This window comes from Xenopus laevis, chromosome 3S (genome assembly GCF_017654675.1).
Source record: "Xenopus laevis strain J_2021 chromosome 3S, Xenopus_laevis_v10.1, whole genome shotgun sequence".
Lineage (NCBI taxonomy): Eukaryota > Metazoa > Chordata > Amphibia > Anura > Pipidae > Xenopus > Xenopus laevis.
Genome location: NC_054376.1, coordinates 114,862,885 through 114,880,859, shown reverse-complemented (window position 1 = coordinate 114,880,859; position 17,975 = coordinate 114,862,885). Strand labels below are relative to the sequence as shown.

At 36.3% G+C, this 17,975-nt stretch overlaps 1 pseudogene; it reads left to right on the top strand.

The window, feature by feature from the left end:
* The window catches only part of LOC108712413, a 50,538-nt pseudogene that overhangs the window by 16,045 nt on the left and 16,518 nt on the right, over nucleotides 1-17,975 (top strand).

Genomic DNA, 17,975 nt, shown 5'->3' with positions numbered 1-17,975 from the left:
ATGGATATTTAGACAGAATGTGAACAAGGTCACACAGCTAGATGGCGGGTTGAAGAAAACAGTGTGCAAATAATGCCTACAAGGTCAACGTATACACTACTACAGCGGTGGATACGGATTACGTAAAATATATTATGGCTGCTTGAAAAAAGTCACTCCGGTGTTTTTTCTGGAGACGGTAATATTATGGATATTTAGACAGAATGTGAACAAGGTCACACAGCTAGATGGCGGGTTGAAGAAAACAGTGTGCAAATAATGCCTACAGGGCAAATAATGCCTAAAAGGTCAACTTATACACTACTACAGCGGTAGTAAAATAAAAAAAAGTAAAATAAAAAAAAATGAATATTAAAAAAAAAAATTAAAGTTGGTGCTGCTGAACTACTAGGAGCAGCAGATTAGCACACCAGTCCCACTCCCCAACACTGCTAGACTAATAGCACTGGGCTCTTATAGTAGTAGTAGTAGTAGTAGTAAAACAACAAAAAAATAAATAAAAGCAGTCCTTACAAGGACTACTGTTATTGCAGCAGTCAGCAGATGAGATCAGAAGCAGGACAGCTGCCCACTGCAGCTACATACAGAGCACTGCAGTAGAAGGTAGATTACTAGCCAGCAAAGCTACCTAAGCTAAAATGTCCCTCAAACCCCTGCAGACTTCTGTCCCTCCAATAACAGAGCAGTATCAAAACGATTACTAGCCAGCAAACTTTCAACTATCCCTGAAATCACTAACAGGCAGCAGCTCTCTCCCTACACTATCTCTTCAGCACACACAGGCAGAGTGAAAAAACGCTGCAGGGCTTCGGTTTTTATAGGGAAGGGGAGTGGTCCAGGGGAGAGCTTCCTGATTGGCTGCCATGTACCTGCTGGTCTGGGGTGAGAGGGCAAAAAAAAGCGCCAACAATGGCGAACCCAAAATGGCGAACGTCGCGCGACGTTCGCGAACTTCCGGCGAGCGCGAACACCCGATGTTCGCGCGAACAAGTTCGCCGGCGAACAGTTCGCGACATTTCTACATGGAGGGGATGCCTGGTTGCACTGGTGCCACTCTAGGGGGCAAATTCCCTAACCGGCGAAAATTCGCCAGCAACCGCATCGCAGCCATCGCAACACTTCGCCAGGGGTAAATTCGCTAGGACAACACTAATTCAAAAGTGTACCGGGACACCGAACGCTGGTGAATTTTCGCTTGAGTTACTTTGGCAATCAAAGCGAAGTTTCACTAGTGTTGCCTAATTTGCATATGGCAGGAAAATGATAAAGTTAAATGGGCGTATATGTTGCAGCAAATACATTAAATTGCACAACACAAGTCCAGGGAACCTTATAAAATACAATTTTGCACTCAAAATTTAGAAAGTCCTATGCACTCCTTTGCACTTTGTCTGGTCTGAGCTGGCGAAGGCTAGTCTGGCAATTGAGGTAACGTTCAGTAAAATCCACATCTTATTGAATTAACGTCCGATCGCCAGATCGAAAACTCACCTGGCGTTAGAGTGCGAAGCAACGCTAGAGTATATCTCCTTTGCTAGCAAATTGACGTCTCCGCCCTATATTAAATCGGCGAAGTTCCGAAATGACATTGTGCTGGCGAATTTTCACTAGAGTTAGTCACTTCCCCCTTTAGGGAATCTGCCCCTTGGTAAGGTGTACATTGATGAAGTATAATGACACAGAGGAATATGATGATTTATTTCATGTTGGTGTAAAATGTCATTACTAACTGCTGTCTCTGTATAATGGATATGCCAAAACCCACACATGTCACTCACCGTGCCATTCGCTCCCTTCCTTGTGTTCCACGCCGGTGCGCATGTGCAGACAGTGGGGTACTGGCGCCTGTACGCCGATCCGGCTTTTTTTTTCTATTTTAAATACCACGATTGGGGGTCTGGCCCGGCCGGGCCAGTCCGACCCTGGAAACAAATATTTTTTAAGAAGACAACTTGGACAGCATGAACTTAGGCGGTCATGTTGCAGTATATGTGGTCTATTTAGATTTTGCCAAAGCATTTGACACAGTGCCACTAAATATTTTCCCTGGTAGTGCTATTTGTATATGCATAGAGAACTGCTGAAATATTGTGTACAGACAGCAGCTGTCAATTATACTTGATATGGATTCAAAGTGATGTGTTTGCCAATGGCACATCACTATGCAGACCAAATAAATCTGTCCAGGATGTACCATGAACAGTGCGATGAACATATTTTTTCAAAAAAGCATGATTTAATCGGATCGGGGGAAAACTCAATAAAATCGAGTGGAACCCTGAATCATACCATTTTTTCATTTTTTTTTTCCTGAATCACTCGAGCTTTTTCCCGAAAAATCTGAGTTTTTCAGATTTTTGCCCGAAAAGACTGAAATAGTTGGATTTTTCGGCTAATTCCAGTGCAGTCCACAGAAACTTCCAAATAGGATAGGGACCTCTCTCATTGACTTATATACAACCTCGGCAGGTCTGAGACGGCGGATTTTTGGATTTGGACATTTTGCAGCCTCCGATAATAAAATTAGAGTATTCCAGTTTTTTTTTTCACTAAAATTTGGATTTTATAGTTAAAAATTTTTTTTTGAGTTTTAGCATCGGGACTTTAATAAATAACCCCCTAAGTGTATCAAGTTTTAAGAAAGGGTTAATTGAAGTTAGCAAGCAATACTGAAATTAATACTTTTAGAAAAGCTGATCCAGCTGATTGCACTTTTGGAGTTAGGAAGGAATTTTTATTCCCTCTAGACAAGTTGGCACCAGATTCAGATCAACTACAAGTCAGGCAGGATTTACTTGCGCAAAGAGGAAACACACACAACACAAATTAGTGTTGCTGTTTTATAAAATTCTTCCTTATTGACATCTTTGAATCTTTGAATCTTTCATAAGTCATCTTTAGGTTGTGGTATACACATCATTCTTGTCTAGAGACATTTTGTTAGTTTGCTCAGAATGTAAGAAGAAACCATCACTTCCTTTATGTTAGAAAATCTGACTTATTCCTTACAATGGAATTATATCTTAATATGTATTTTTCCACATATTTTAAATGACACAAGATGACTAGAATTGCAGCACAGATAAGTAAATTAAATAGTACTCAATGGATACAGATGTATCAAATATTGAACTGATATCATTATAAGTGCCAACATATTCCACAGTTCTGTACATAAGGGTACATAACTAACATACATACAAACGATACAGCAGGTGTAATAACGGCCATGCCCACAAGGGCTCATAATCTAAAGGCAACATGAATATGTGAAACACAAGATATAAAGGTATGTGTCTGTATAGGGAAACTTATGTTAGAGAAATATTAAGTCCATGGCATAAGTGAGGAGAAGATGTTCAAAGGCTGATACCTTCTTGTATCTATTGAGGAAGCTAATGGGAGAATATAAAAAGTTGGCCTGGTTGGCTGGTTGACGATAAATATTAACGTGGTTTTTGTTTAAATATGTAATATCTTGTATGATAGCACTGTATGTTGTGTAGGTAGCAAGCTTCTCTAGTGAAGTCCTGTAGGTGTACATATGAGGAATTTACTAGGAATGAAGGAAGTGTATGGTCATTAAAGGAATGAAGTAGTTGCAGTGGTCCATTTGGAGAACATGTGAAGATAAGGTGGATCATTGTTAAAGAAAACTTTGTACTTAAGGGTCAGGGTTTAAATTTGATATAAAAATGTTTAAGTAGCTTGTGCAGTGATTTTCAGAGGTGATTTGGTAGGTAACGTAAATTTTCAGTCTTGTTATGACAATCCAGATAGAGAGTTGCAGAGAGGATAAGTGAATGAGTGGTAGGCCAATAAGGATGTAACAACAAAATTGGGAGATGATTAATAAACAGACGAGTATTTTAGGGCTTTCCTGAAGGAGAATGGTGTTATGTTTTGGGTAGCCGAGGATGAGTAGAGTATAACAGTGCTTTATTAGCAGATTCATGCAGCCATTACACAACCATAACTTTCACTTTTAAGCTGTCAGGAAGTATGCACAGTATAAGTCTGGGCACAGTGACATCTACAGGCCATTTGTATAAACACCATAAACGGCGCATACCCCTGCAATATTTTTAAACTTTAATCAACATGATTTTGTGAGAGACCGAACATTAGAAATGGAGAAAGACATGACAGAATATAAAAAGATGAATCAGTTCAAATGTAAATATATACCTTCCCCATAGAAACTTATATAATATATGTCCCTCTACAGGCAATGGTTTTCTTTTGCTCACAAAAGCTTGTGGTTTCACAAAAACAAATACCACTGACTAAACATGAACTTTCAATTTCACTGCTCATTTCAGTCCAGTTGTCTGACAACCTGAAAAACAAGTCCTTTTCAGAGAATTACGGAAGTTAAAATCATTTTACAAAACCTCTACCAAAGCCCACACTGCTATACAGGATGCTAAATAATGCCTTTTCTCATTTGAATCTCTTTTAAAAAAGCACCTGTTCAACATCTGCGGTTTTAGCTAATTCCACTGAACTGACCACAAGTTTAACCACGGCCATTGCTGAGAATGTGTGACAATTTAACATGTAAAAAGCCAAATGCATGCTTAATGTTTGTATATTTCTAATGCTAGAGGTCTGGTTGATTTGTCTAAACGAAATTACATTCTAAACAACAAAGTTAAAGCTCTGTTTCATTTCATTGTCAACCAAATGTGTTCTTCATTACACAAGGCTATTAAAGGCTAGGTCACCTTGCATATAAATACTAAAAATAAAATGAAAATTAGCAAAGCAGATAGTGTAATTGTGTCATCTAGTGATGGGCGAATCTGTAGCATTTGGATTCGCCAAAAATTTTGCGGTTACCAAACAATTTGCAAAACAGTGGAAAGTTTGAGAAATGCATTGGTCAATGGGCGTCAAAATAATCTCATTTGCCAGCTTGATTACCCAGTTATCTAGTTTAGCCAAATAACTCTGCAATGTGGCAGCATCCTGCGTAGGCATAGTTTTGCACAATTTAGTATCATCAGAGAAGGTAGAGACAGCACATACAATAAAGTTCATAAATAAACAAGTGAAAAGCAAAGGACCAAGGACAGACCCCGTGGTACAGTACTTCACTAACAACACTGGTTTACCATTTACCATTACTTTTTGTAATCTATACTTCAACCAGTTCTCTATCCAAGTGCAAATATTATGTTCCAAGCCAATATTTGGACCTGTCATCCAGATATAAAAAGCTGTATAATAAAAGTCATTTTCAAATTGAACATAAAACTCATATTATTTATTTTCATTAAAACATCCATACCTGTTATAAACCCATTTAAAAATCCCAGCTGGCAATTATATATTGCTTGCCCCTCCTCTAGAGGCAGGGCTGGGAATTACTTTCACTTTCCATTCTGCACTTCCTAAATGTCCCTACACACTCCACACCCCACCCCCTCCTTTTATACCATGTAATTGTGTAGCTAGTTCATGGGCATCATATGATTTTGGGATAATGCAAAGCTTTCCTTAATAACAGTGTTTGCAAAATGGCTGCCACCTACTCGATGTGATTGTGAATTCCAAGACTCAAAGAAACAAGAAATAAAATAACATATAGGGGCTGATTCACTAAGGGTCGAATATCGAGGGTTAATTAACCCTCGATATTCGATTAGGAATTAAAATCCTTCAACTTCGAATATCGAAGTCGAAGGATTTAGCGCAAATACTGTGATTGTACGATCGAAGGATTATTCCTTCGATCGAACAATTAAATCCTTCGAATCGAACGATTCGAAGGATTTTAATCCAACGATCGAAGGAATATCCTTCGATCAAAAAAAGTTAGGCAAGCCTATGGGGACCTTCCCCATAGGCTAACATTGACTTCGGTAGCTTTTATCTGCTGAACTAGGGGGTCGAAGTTTTTTTTAAAGAGACAGTACTTCGACTATCGAATGGTCGAATAGTCGAACGATTTTTAGTTCGAATCCTTCGATTTGAAGTCGTAGTCGAAGGTCGAAGTAGCCCATTCGATGGTCGAAGTAGCCCAAAAAATACTTCGAAATTCAAAGTTTTTTTACTTCGAATCCTTCACTCGAATTTAGTGAATCGGCCCCATAGTGTAAGTGAAGTTTATTTCGCTTGACTAACATCATAATATAGGGTTTGGAATTATTTCTTATGGTGACAGGTCCCTTTTAATTTAATCAGTAATCTTTTGCGTGGTGCTGTATCAAATGCTTTAGAAAATCTAAGTAGAATTGCCACTCAGTCTAGGTTTCTGCTCAACGCCATAAACTCATAGTATTGTGATTTGCAATGTATTCAAGTATCTTATCCCTTATCACTCCTTCCAAAAGCTTTTCTGACACTGATATCAAACTAACAGGCCTATAGTTTTCAGGCTGAGAATTGGATCCCATTTTGAATAGTTGGCCCATTAACAATTCACCAAAGAATCCTAAAAAAATATGTAAAGATGTTTGCTCCTTTTGAACTCTGGGATAAATACCATTAGACCTTTCATTAATTTGACATGCTCTAGTCTTATTTGAATGTCTCCCTTAGCAACCCAGCCATAATTGTTTGATTATTAAAATTGGGTCTATTGGCTCCCATCAACCAACTGACCTTCCTCTGGTATTAAGGGTCCCACTCCTTCTTGCTTCATTTGTTACTATTTACATATTTAAAAAGAATAAGTTTGGAATCATTTTATCCTTTACAAAGCCCTTTTCATTTGATATATTAGCTTGTCTTTTTTGTATGCTTTATTGGCTTCTCCACCTAATAAAAGTTTCAGCTGTCCCAGCTAACTTGAGTTCTTTGAATGCATGTTTTCCTTAACAACCTACTAACGCTTCTATCAATCCTGAAGGTTTTGCTTTGCAGTTTTTTCCTTGCTTGCTATGAGTATATACTGACATATAGTTGTTAAGCAATATTTTAAAGACATCCAATTTTCCTTATGTTTTTAACCCTGTATTTAATTATGTACTGCAGAAATGCCAAAGTTTGCACATCTAAAATGAATTGTTTAACTCCCTTATAGAGTTGTCTCTGCAACATAGTCTCAAAGGAGAGAGCATTGCTCTAGTCAATGTCTCGATAATTGAAGTCACCCATATTAACTTGACCTAGTTGTGAAACCTCTTCCATTTGTAATAGAAACTGGCTTAATTATCCTCACATTTATGGGAATATATACAGATGAAGCCTTCAGAATTTCACATTGTGTCACACTGTGTAATTTTTTAGTGCCAGTGTAGATGGTACAATGGCTTTAGTCCATCAGAAGCAATGCACTAAAAAAATTGCACTCTCGCATCATCTAGAGCAGTGATCCCCAACCAGTAGCTCATGAGCAACATGTTGCTCCCCAACCCCTTGGATGTTGCTCCTAGTGACCTCAAAGCAGGTACTTATTTTTGAATTCCTGGCTTGGAAGCAAGTTTTGGTTGCATAAAAACCATGTGTACTGCCAAGCAGAGACTCCTGTAGGCTGCCAGTCCACATAGGATCTATCAAATGTCCATTCACAGCCCTTATTTGGCATCTCCAGGAACTTTTTTATGCTCATGTTGCTCCCCAACTCTTTTTACATTTGAATGTGGCTCACGGATAAAAAAGGTTGGGGACCCCTGATCTAGAGGCAGGATATAGCACAAAAAAATTGTATACAGACATGGTGTGACAGAATGTGAAACCCCGATGGCTTCATCTGTACTTTTTACACCAAATGGAGAAGGAAAGCATAATACACTGTACTTCCTGGCTACAAATGGAGTTAAAAGTCTAGTAATTTACAGCATTTTTTTGTTCCAGTAGTTTTCAGCAAGAATAAAGAAAGACAAAGTACTCTTGGTAATTTCAGCTGTTTCATGATGGCAAAAACCACTTGAAGCTGTCTGGAGTTTACCACCAGACAAAGAAAAAAATGTAAATACTTTCTACTACTTACTTATGCAGTTCTATACAGCCTAGTGACATCTTCTTTTCCTGGATTTTACATTCTCCCTGAATTTACACCATTGTGACTTTGTCCTCTTGGGAAATGTTAAATCAGAGTTGTATTGTAGAAAATTATTTTAAAATACTGTGTTTGTTCTCACAATCTACTCTGCAGAACAAATCCTCCAGAGCTCAGTCTGCAAGGGCAATGCCACCTGGGATGATTCAGAGAGTTTTGTCATGAGTTTCAAATTGGTGGGTGACCAAAAATAATGTTCAGCATTACCATTAATTTCGATAGAAATGTGGTTATTTTCAAGCCCAAGGGCTGTGGTTGCCTTGGGCTGGTAGAGAATCTTAAAACATACTGTAATGTGCAATGTTTATAGCCTGCTTCTATGTTATGCTTTCCTTCTCCTTTAACTTTGGTTGACTACTACTACTACTACTACTACTACTACTACTACTACTACTACTACTACTACTACTACTACTACTTCTGTTAGTGGATTAAACAAAACAAAAGGTTAAAACAATTATAAAAACAGAAGGGTTACAGTAATCAAACATAACTAAAGCAACCTCTTTCCGCAATATTAAAGGTAATGGAAGGAAGGAATACTGTGGACAAAGGAAGATACACATGTCTATGCTCTCTACCTAGATGTAATTGTGATTATTTTTATGTGCAATAATAATTGTATAGGTATTCTTTGGTTAATATAATTATATAGAAAATTAAGTCCATCCTTTTCTACAAGACCATAAACACAGGTGATAGATAGTATGATATCATAATACGATGATGATAGTATGGCTGCCAGCTGACTCCCATAAGTCCATGTATCAGGCCATCAGGACTGCAGGGCATACTTGTGGCCACCATGTCTATTCTGACCGAATGGTTGTTTTGTATTTCATACAACAACATTTAAGAATTGAAGGTTGAAAAATGTTGAAAGAAAAACGTATGGATTAATCGCCATCTTATAAATGAATAATAGCTCTTTTACAGGCCTTAGGTAGTTGGGATCAGCTTTCTGGGGGTAAAGCAGACCACGGCACAATCACAACTCATAAGAGGTTAGTCTCTTTCTCGCAGTTCATTTTTATTTGCAGCAAAATGCCATAAACCGTTCAAAATAAACTCCTTGGCACTTAATGGGCTTCTAACTAATAAAGGTCAGTTCTTCTTACTAACCAGGAGTAGGCCTACAGTCTGTCTCCCCAAAACATAAGAAAAGGAAGTACAACAAAAGTTCCAACCTTGTAGTGATTCAAAAATCTCTCTCTGCTCACACAGGCAGCTTCCCTGTGTCTTTTTCCCCAGACTGGAGCTTTACATTCTGGCCTGAGCTGCCTTTTTAATTAACCACCTGAGATGCCTCAGGACAACTCAAAACACCAGGGTTGTACTAGCAGTCCCGGAACCACTCTGTAAGGAACCTGGAGCATAAATAAGCCCCGCCCTGGACTTTCCTAGGTATCCTAGTAGTGACCTCACCACACAGTATAATACCAAGTACAATGAATATATTCCTATTATTAACATAATTTTATAGCAGAGGTTGGAGGCTGGTCAGGTGGATAATTCATTATTAAATGGAGCTTCTATTCGCAACTCAAGACACAAACATATCTTATAACTTATCCTAATAAAATTAATTAAGACTGCTGAATATACTATAAATAAATAATATATAAATATATATATATATATATATTATGTAACTTTATAAATATGGGTATTGGTTCTATTACACAGAAGTCGTAATACTGTTCTACTCAAGAAACCTTTCCAAAGCCTTATTGACAGGGGCGATCCTACCCAATTTGCCGCCCCCTGTCTCCCCACGGCACTCACCTTCAGCGGGGGGTCCACATCGCTAGTGCAGAGAGCACAATTGCGCTCTCTGCACTAGAAAAGCTGAATTTCCGGGTTTAAAACCGGAAATTCGGCTCTTAGTTACCAGGAGTGGCATTTTTGCCACCCCTGGCAACCAGGGAGGCGCTGCTGCCTGAGGCGAGTGCCTCAACTTGCCTCATTGGTGGAGCGCCCCTGCTAATGGAATTAAAAACATTCAAACAGCACAAAAACCTGATAGTATTATTATCCCATTTAGGATAGTTAAGTTTAGCATAGTTTTTTGGAGTAAATCATTTTATAAACCTTTATAAATATGCCCCCGAGACTTTACTGCACATTTTAATTATTCTCACTGCTAAAATGTAACAATTTGTCTCTAGAATGCTGATAAAAATCCAACAGCACATGAATAAGAAAGACAAGAAGAGGGGCTTCTTTCAAACAAGGTAGGCCACTTTAATTTTAAATGCCTGGTGATGAGCATATTTTGACACATTTTTTACTGTTCTTCTTTAAACCAATGAGTAATATCTGGGCATCCATCCAGAGCCCTACATTCCCCAACCTGAACTACACCACTATAGTTACATTACATAACTGTACTGAAAATACTGAGCAAAAGATACTAGTTGGCAAATATGGCTGAATTGGAACACACAGATGGTGGGATTTGAATTGCTTCATTAAAATCCTGAATTATGAAGTTTTTATTTGCTGATTTGGGGTTTAGTCATTATGTAGCTTAATGACAGGAAACATAGTGTGGATTGTGGAGGTCAAGAAAGTTTAGCACAGACTGTTAGTGGTTGACACCGTTTGTGTTTTTTTAACTCACTTGCATAATAAATGGGACTTGCAATGCAACAGAATACAGTTAGATGTACTTAGATAACGCAAGTACAAAAACATTTTACATAATCAAAGCAAATATAATTCTTTACCAGTGAAGTGAATAGCAGTAGCCAACCATATACTGTTTTTAATAATTATACATACAATTAAATTGAAACTTATTAGAAATGTTTATAATAACATATGCTTGAATATGCAATGGTTTGTATTTTATATTTCTCTTTAAGAAAATGTTTACTATGATTTAAAGTTGACCACAGAATATTTTTAAACATAATTTGTTCATACTTGCAATACAATATGTCTCATGTTAGATCTATTTTCCACATTTATATAGCAATCTACTATCTTAGATTGAAAAAAGTAGATCTATGCCTAGTTTATTGTTTCTATCGAATATTTCTAGATGGATTCTAGTTGATACAGAGGTGAGATAAACATTTGATCTTGGTTTTAATGAGTATTAATAAATACTATTTATTTATTTACTATTTAACATTGAAACTCATCATTCTATCATGGACATTTTAAATTTATTAAATGACCACTGTATATGACAGCCCTGAAGTCCTTTTAGAGCACACTGTAAAGTGTATGACCCCATCAGCCTTATTTTCCTTTTTAGCTGTATTTAAACAATAGTTATTATTGAATAATATACATGTATTATACAAAATATCAGCCCGAAGAAGGAACCTCAAGGTCAGGAAGCTTTCTTTGTCATATTCCTTTTTAATTAATCATTAAAGGTATCATATTCATGTTTTTTTCCCAAGTTTTTTCTTCTACATTCATCATAACATTCTGCTTTGTTGGTCCTTGTATTTAGTTTGCTTTAATTTTTATGTTCTATTTTTGACAGGGCAGCAATCCCGAGAATTCCACATGAAACTGGTAATTATGCCACAGCAAATACTTAATAGGACAGGTTGAAAAAAAAAAAAATGACGCACTCCAGGACTTCATAATGAGATCAAGCAAAGTGAAGTTTATTTGTCAACGTTTCGGTCCAGTCTGGACCTTTCTCAAGACATATATATATAGTAGTAAATGGAGCCGCACTCCAATGTTTTCGTGAAAAAAAGTGATAAATTTTATTCACAGATGCATATCCAACGTTTCGGTCCACACTGGGACCTTTCTCAAGGATAAATAGCAAGTGTTCAAACAAGTGTTTTTATTTTTTATTTCAATGTAGCGCTATAGTAAACTGACTTTACTGTGGTCAGTTTTAGCTACTTTTAGTGAGGGGTAATACCACAAATGAGGCCCTCTCTCTCAGGGATAAGCCCTCGCAATGGGGTGGAGGTAGGGTGTAGTGCAACTGTAACCGGGTGCAATCGCACAATAAATGGGCGCCAGTAGTTCTTTAATGCTTAACCAGAACAGTATATTTATTTAAAAATAGCACAGATCCACAAAGGAGTATTCAGAACAATCAGATAGGGAAATTATAGGAATTCCCCTAGATGCAAACTAAAGAGATCCTGAATGCTGGCTGTATTTGCAAATACTCACAGCACCATGCATTGGGCTGGATCCCTACAGGCAAGAGTTCATGTCACCAGAGGTAGTAGTAATGTGAAAGGTACAGCCAGCTTTCAGGATCTCTTAGTTTGCATCTAGGGGAATTCCTATCATCCCTAGTCTCAACACTTTGTCCCTACTTCTGGGCTATTATTACCTGGGATCTTAATCCCTCTAATGTCTCTTTGTCGGAGCTTTGAGCTGCTCAACTACCTAAGCTATCTATCACTCCTAGAGTGATCTATGACATAGTACTGCTATCTATTTACTAGGGCCAATGCTCCTAGGATCACAATGCCCATTCCCTTCCAGCCTGCTTGGTTGGGTTAAAGTAATGGACCCAGACCTCATGGTTCCCAAGATCTTTATACTACCACACAGTGCCATCTGGTGTACACTGTGAGAACTACAGGGGTTACATAAGCACAAGGTCCCCATTAGGACCCATTTAGGCATCCATATTACTAGGGATGTGCCTGTCAATAATGTGTAAGGGTGTCTAAATTTTCACATCCCTACATCAATATAACATTGTTATAATGTTACTTTTGTATTGCCTGTTCATTCATTTTCTGCAGTCTGTGGTCCTTCTTCTCCAACTCTTAACTGCTTTGTGTCCTGTATTTCACATCTGGTTTTACACCTTTTTCTTTTACTTTTACATTTTTTTTGCTACTCATCCCATGTTTTTATTACTCCTTTTTTAACAGTTTTGACTTTACTTAATTTTTTTCCTTTTCATTTAACATTGCAGTTTAATTCCATTTCTTTAGAAGGTTTCTAAGGTTTCTACATTCATATTTTCATATTCTACTACTCTTATCTCCCACAATGTATTGTGCTCTTTCATTTTGACATGACCACTCTTTAACTTTCTATTGCCATGACTCATTGACTTTTGTGGTTTCAGGGTTAGGGGACTAGGCGTGCTGCATAATGATTTGAATTTGCATGATTAATCATGCCTCTTGTCCTGTGTTCTTTCCTATGTGAAAAAATACCCATACTATCTGTAAATAGTGTTCTCCAATGTCTGCAACATAATTTTGAAGAAGACCATGCTGTGATCACTAGTACATTCTGTCCCACGTCAGTGTTAGAGATAAATGTGTTATTTATTAAAAGAAACACAAGAACATCTTTCCTAATAGGTTCCTGAACTACCTAAGACAAAATTTGTCATCTTGCATATATTTTTTCTTACTTGGCTATCCCATTACTCCAGTCAAGTCAGGATAATTAATATTGCATCCTGACCTAGCTGGGAAGCTCTGTTTTCATTAGTAATAATAGTCAGGTCTTATACTTTTCCCTTGTACTTTTAAGTTGTATGTTACATCAGTCTTTAGAGACTCCATCCTATGCAGGGGGTAGAGGGCAAAGGACTCAAAGGGGAGGTTAGAGTTAGGGGTTCTTGGGAATGAATGGGGTGTGTCACTAATAATCATGCATCCTCTCCATAAAGCATGTGGGAATCAAAGTGCCTGTGGGGTGGAAGATTTTTCCCAACCCTATCCATGCTTTCCATCTATTTATGGCCTCAGGATGAGATCCTTATAGCAAAATAATATTTGTAAGTCGCCTTCATACAGATTGTGAGCTTCTGTTTTGCACGCAGTATTGGACTGGGACTTCCATTCCACTCTCGAGACTATTTAAACTTCTGTCTTCATTCACCTTATTTATACTCCTATGCTCTTCTCTTTATATACAGTATTATCAACCTTTCATCGGCAAGATTTAGGACAAACGATTCCCATTGTGTCCTGCATAAATTGTCATCTATATCCAGTTGATTTCTAATTCTCTATGCTTATTTCATATGCACAATGAACAGGAAGAGGATTATGAAACTCCCAATGAGTTTGATGATGATGACTATGAATGCCCAGCATCAGAAAATAAAGAGGATGACGAAGATGGAGATTATGAGCTGCCTCCTGCCAGTATTGAAGATGCTCATCCTCCCATATTTCAATTTAAGCCAAATGCAACTAACTCACCCTATGCAGGTAAATTATGTACATTGCATGCATATGTCCCCTCATTGTTACCATAAACCTTTAATACTCAATTCACATACTCTTGAAAAAAACACATATATATTAATGTTACTGCTTACCTTTGTTTGACAATAATTACCACTCACGATCCAAAATGTGGAAAACTATGCTAAATTGTACTCAATATTAATGAATAGAAGAAAATGAAAATACAATAAATCATCAAGTAGACGTGCTTAGGATGTGCGTAAGACTTTACAAAACGAACTGAGGAAGTTCAAGTTAAGTTTAGATCAGATAAGATAAAATTAAATAATATTGTATTGTCAGTTGTGTATGTATAACCATATTATTGTTAGACGTTCTGAAGCTTTGAGTTAAACATTTCCAATTATTAAATATTTCTTTTAAATATTCAGACAGGGAGCCTGGAAATTCTACCAAAAGTCCTCCAGAGCCCCCAAAGAGGCCTGGGAATCCAGGAGTAACCGCAAAGAGAGGCCATATTGTAAGTTGTTTGCTGACTTAAAAAACAAATTGAAAATAATTTATGAATACATTTGCAATAAAGCCAAAAAAAGCTGACTCTGGGATTAAATCTATGTTGTCTTAATATATTTGCTTACCCAACTTGCTTTCTCAAGCATAATGCAAAGTCCTTTCCACCAATATATACAAACTGTACTTATTCATCATAAATATGAATTCAAATAAGAATATCTCTCTGCGTCTACAAATAATGACTATAACCTCTTCAACCTTCCAATATGGATCTATTAGGAAGTCAGAGCAAACATGTCTCCATACATAAGCACAGTTATGTCCTTACTAGTCCTTACTAGGTATATATTATCCTTTTAAAGCAGCATATTAAAGTTGATTGAACCTTCACTAGTGATGAGCAAATTTATTTGCCATGTATGGTTTCACAGCGGTGCAGGTGAAAAGTTTCACGGAACGCTGGCAAAAATTCTCTATGTGGTAAGTTTCGTATGCGACATAAATTTTGCACAGTAGCCAAAAATATCACCCATAGACATAATGTATTTTGCTACAAAAAAGTTGCCGCAAATTTTCTCATACTTTTTAGAATTTTTTGACAGAAAGATTCGCTCATCACTAACCTTAACATATATATGTATATAATATAAAGGGAAACTTTTTTGTTTGTTTGTTTCAGTTTCAAGGGTATTCACCCTCATCAAATCAAGACAGAAACAGATAGTGAGTGTTTCATGCATTTTTTTTCATTTGCTACTATAATATTTAAAACATTTATGGGGGAATGTAATAAAAGTCACCAAGCGAAAAACAATTTAAACAAATAAGGAGAAAAATTCACATTTTGCTAAAACCGTTATTGCATTGTCGAATTTTAATTGCGCATTGCAGACAAAAGTACAATTCTCTACAATTCTTAGACCTCATTACACTGTCGGATGAGATCGCTAAACAGTTTCCGGGGTTGCAAAAGCTATATTAAATATATTACATTTCCGAAAAGGAAAACATTTTCTTGCAAAGGCATAACTTTTTGTATTGTGAATATTTTTTCTGTTACCGACTTCCCCATTGGTCTCTGGTGTCACTTCTGTTCTTCACTTTGTTCTTTTTAACTGTTTTTGAAGCACTTGGTCCAAGCATTGATCGTCCAAGTTTAGAAATCACAAGTCCATCAAATGTTGGCAGAAGGGTTGGGGCTCAAGGTGAGCATAAGAATTTATTTTGTTCAATATCTCCATGACAAATTCAGGCATAAAGAAAATATCATGAAGATAAATGATGCCAAAACAGTCATCAATAGAACTATGTGCATTTGATAGGGAAAATCTTAACTTTTCAATGTATTCAACAAAGAAATCCACCAATTACTAGAAATTGCATAACAGAATGCAAATCATGTTTGCATTTTTACACCTTAACCTTTGTTTTTCATTTCTCAAACACTTACATCACATACATCAATTTTCTAGCAAAAAGTAGGCACCTACCTGGGATATTGCTAGTTTTACTAGCTTCAGACTTCATCATAGGCAAGTCTTGGAGTGTTCCTTTTGGAGTACCTGCCATTCATTTATATATGGCTTATCCACATAACCTAGATAATAACTTAACTATATAAACCATATTTTGTAGGCTCAAAAGAGTGCATCTAAGTGACCTACACTATTATACTGGTGATTAACATTGAAGTCCACTGTAGATTCCGGGAAAATGTATGGTTCCATTAGTTCTGTCTTATTATCATGTTGGTTTCCCTCTATACAAAGACAATAAGGAAACTTTTGTCAAGTACACAAAGTAAAGTAATGTTCCACATTCCACTGTTTTAACACTAGAAAATATTAATTACTACAATATATTTTCTCTTTAATTTTTTTCAGGAAAGAAAGCACCTATGCCAGGAAAGGTAAAAATAAAAAAACAACAACTTTCAGCTTTAATTTTGAACTCTGTGATAAATACTGTATGATAATTTAAAAAATGACTTAAAATGGAAATACATTTAGTTTTTTTATTTATCAATCAGTCAAAATATGATCTTATTGCTTTTTCCACCTACTTGTCTATGAAATATAAATATATTTGGACTCATTTACACAAAAAAAGACTCATTTATTAAAGTAAGCGCAACTGCAATGTTTAAATAAATGTGTAAATAATTTTTTGCCAGTATTTATTGAAATAATTTATGAATTAGGGCCTTTTGGGGCCCTATACCTCCTGCCCCCCCTGCAGCCACAGGGTCTGCTTCCTCTGTAGTGATGCCTCTGATATACATAGATATAGAATACAATATTTACAATAATTTATTTTCCATTTTCTATTGTTTGTCTTTTGTATATTGAATTTTGATGTGATACTAAGGGTCGAAGTAAAAATTTCATTTAAAAAATGTTGAATTTGAGCTATTTTTTGTGTTCTTCAACTAGGGCATAGACCAAATTCAATTCGAAAAAAATTTGAAAATTCGAATATCAAAATTTATCATGTACGGTCTCTAAAATGGTCTTTAAAAATTCGACTTTGACTTTTCGCCATCTAAAACCTACCAAATTGCTGTTTTAGCCTATGGGGGACCTCCTAGAACCTATTTGGAGTCAATTGGTGGACTTTGAAAAATCAAACGTTTTTTTGTTTTTTTTTAAAAAAAACTTTGATTCGAATTTGATCAAATGTGATATTACTTTGATTTGTAAGATTCTAATTCGAACAAAAATGGCCTATTCTTTTTTTTATTCAAATTTCAAATTTTTTTTTATTCAAAATTCGGCCCTTGATAAATCTGCCCCGAAGAGAAGATAAAACTGGTGCATCTATGTCCATAACAGAAGCAAATGTTTATTATATATATATATATATATATATATATATATATATATATATATATATATATATATATATATATATATATATATATCCAGACCTTCAAAGTTGTCACAGGAGCTCCCTATCTTGGATTTTGTTAAACGTGTCAGCAACACTCATGCTCAGTGGGCTTTGATCAGTTGTTGAGAAGCTAAGCTTTGAGGTTGTCAGAAATCATCAAGCACTTCTGTGCTAAGTTTTAGTTCTCCTTTAAGAGCCAATAGCACACATGTTGCTTACTTTTAGTTGCACACAACTGAATATCAGGTAAAAAAAATATAGGATTAAAAAAAACCTCTGGCTGGGTTTAGTTTGTAGAGCAAGGTGTGTGGAGTTAGGGCAATAAATATTAATAAATATTTATCAAATAATAACAAATGCTTTATTTCAAAAGTTAACATTGGTTTGATAATTTTAAACAGTAATTA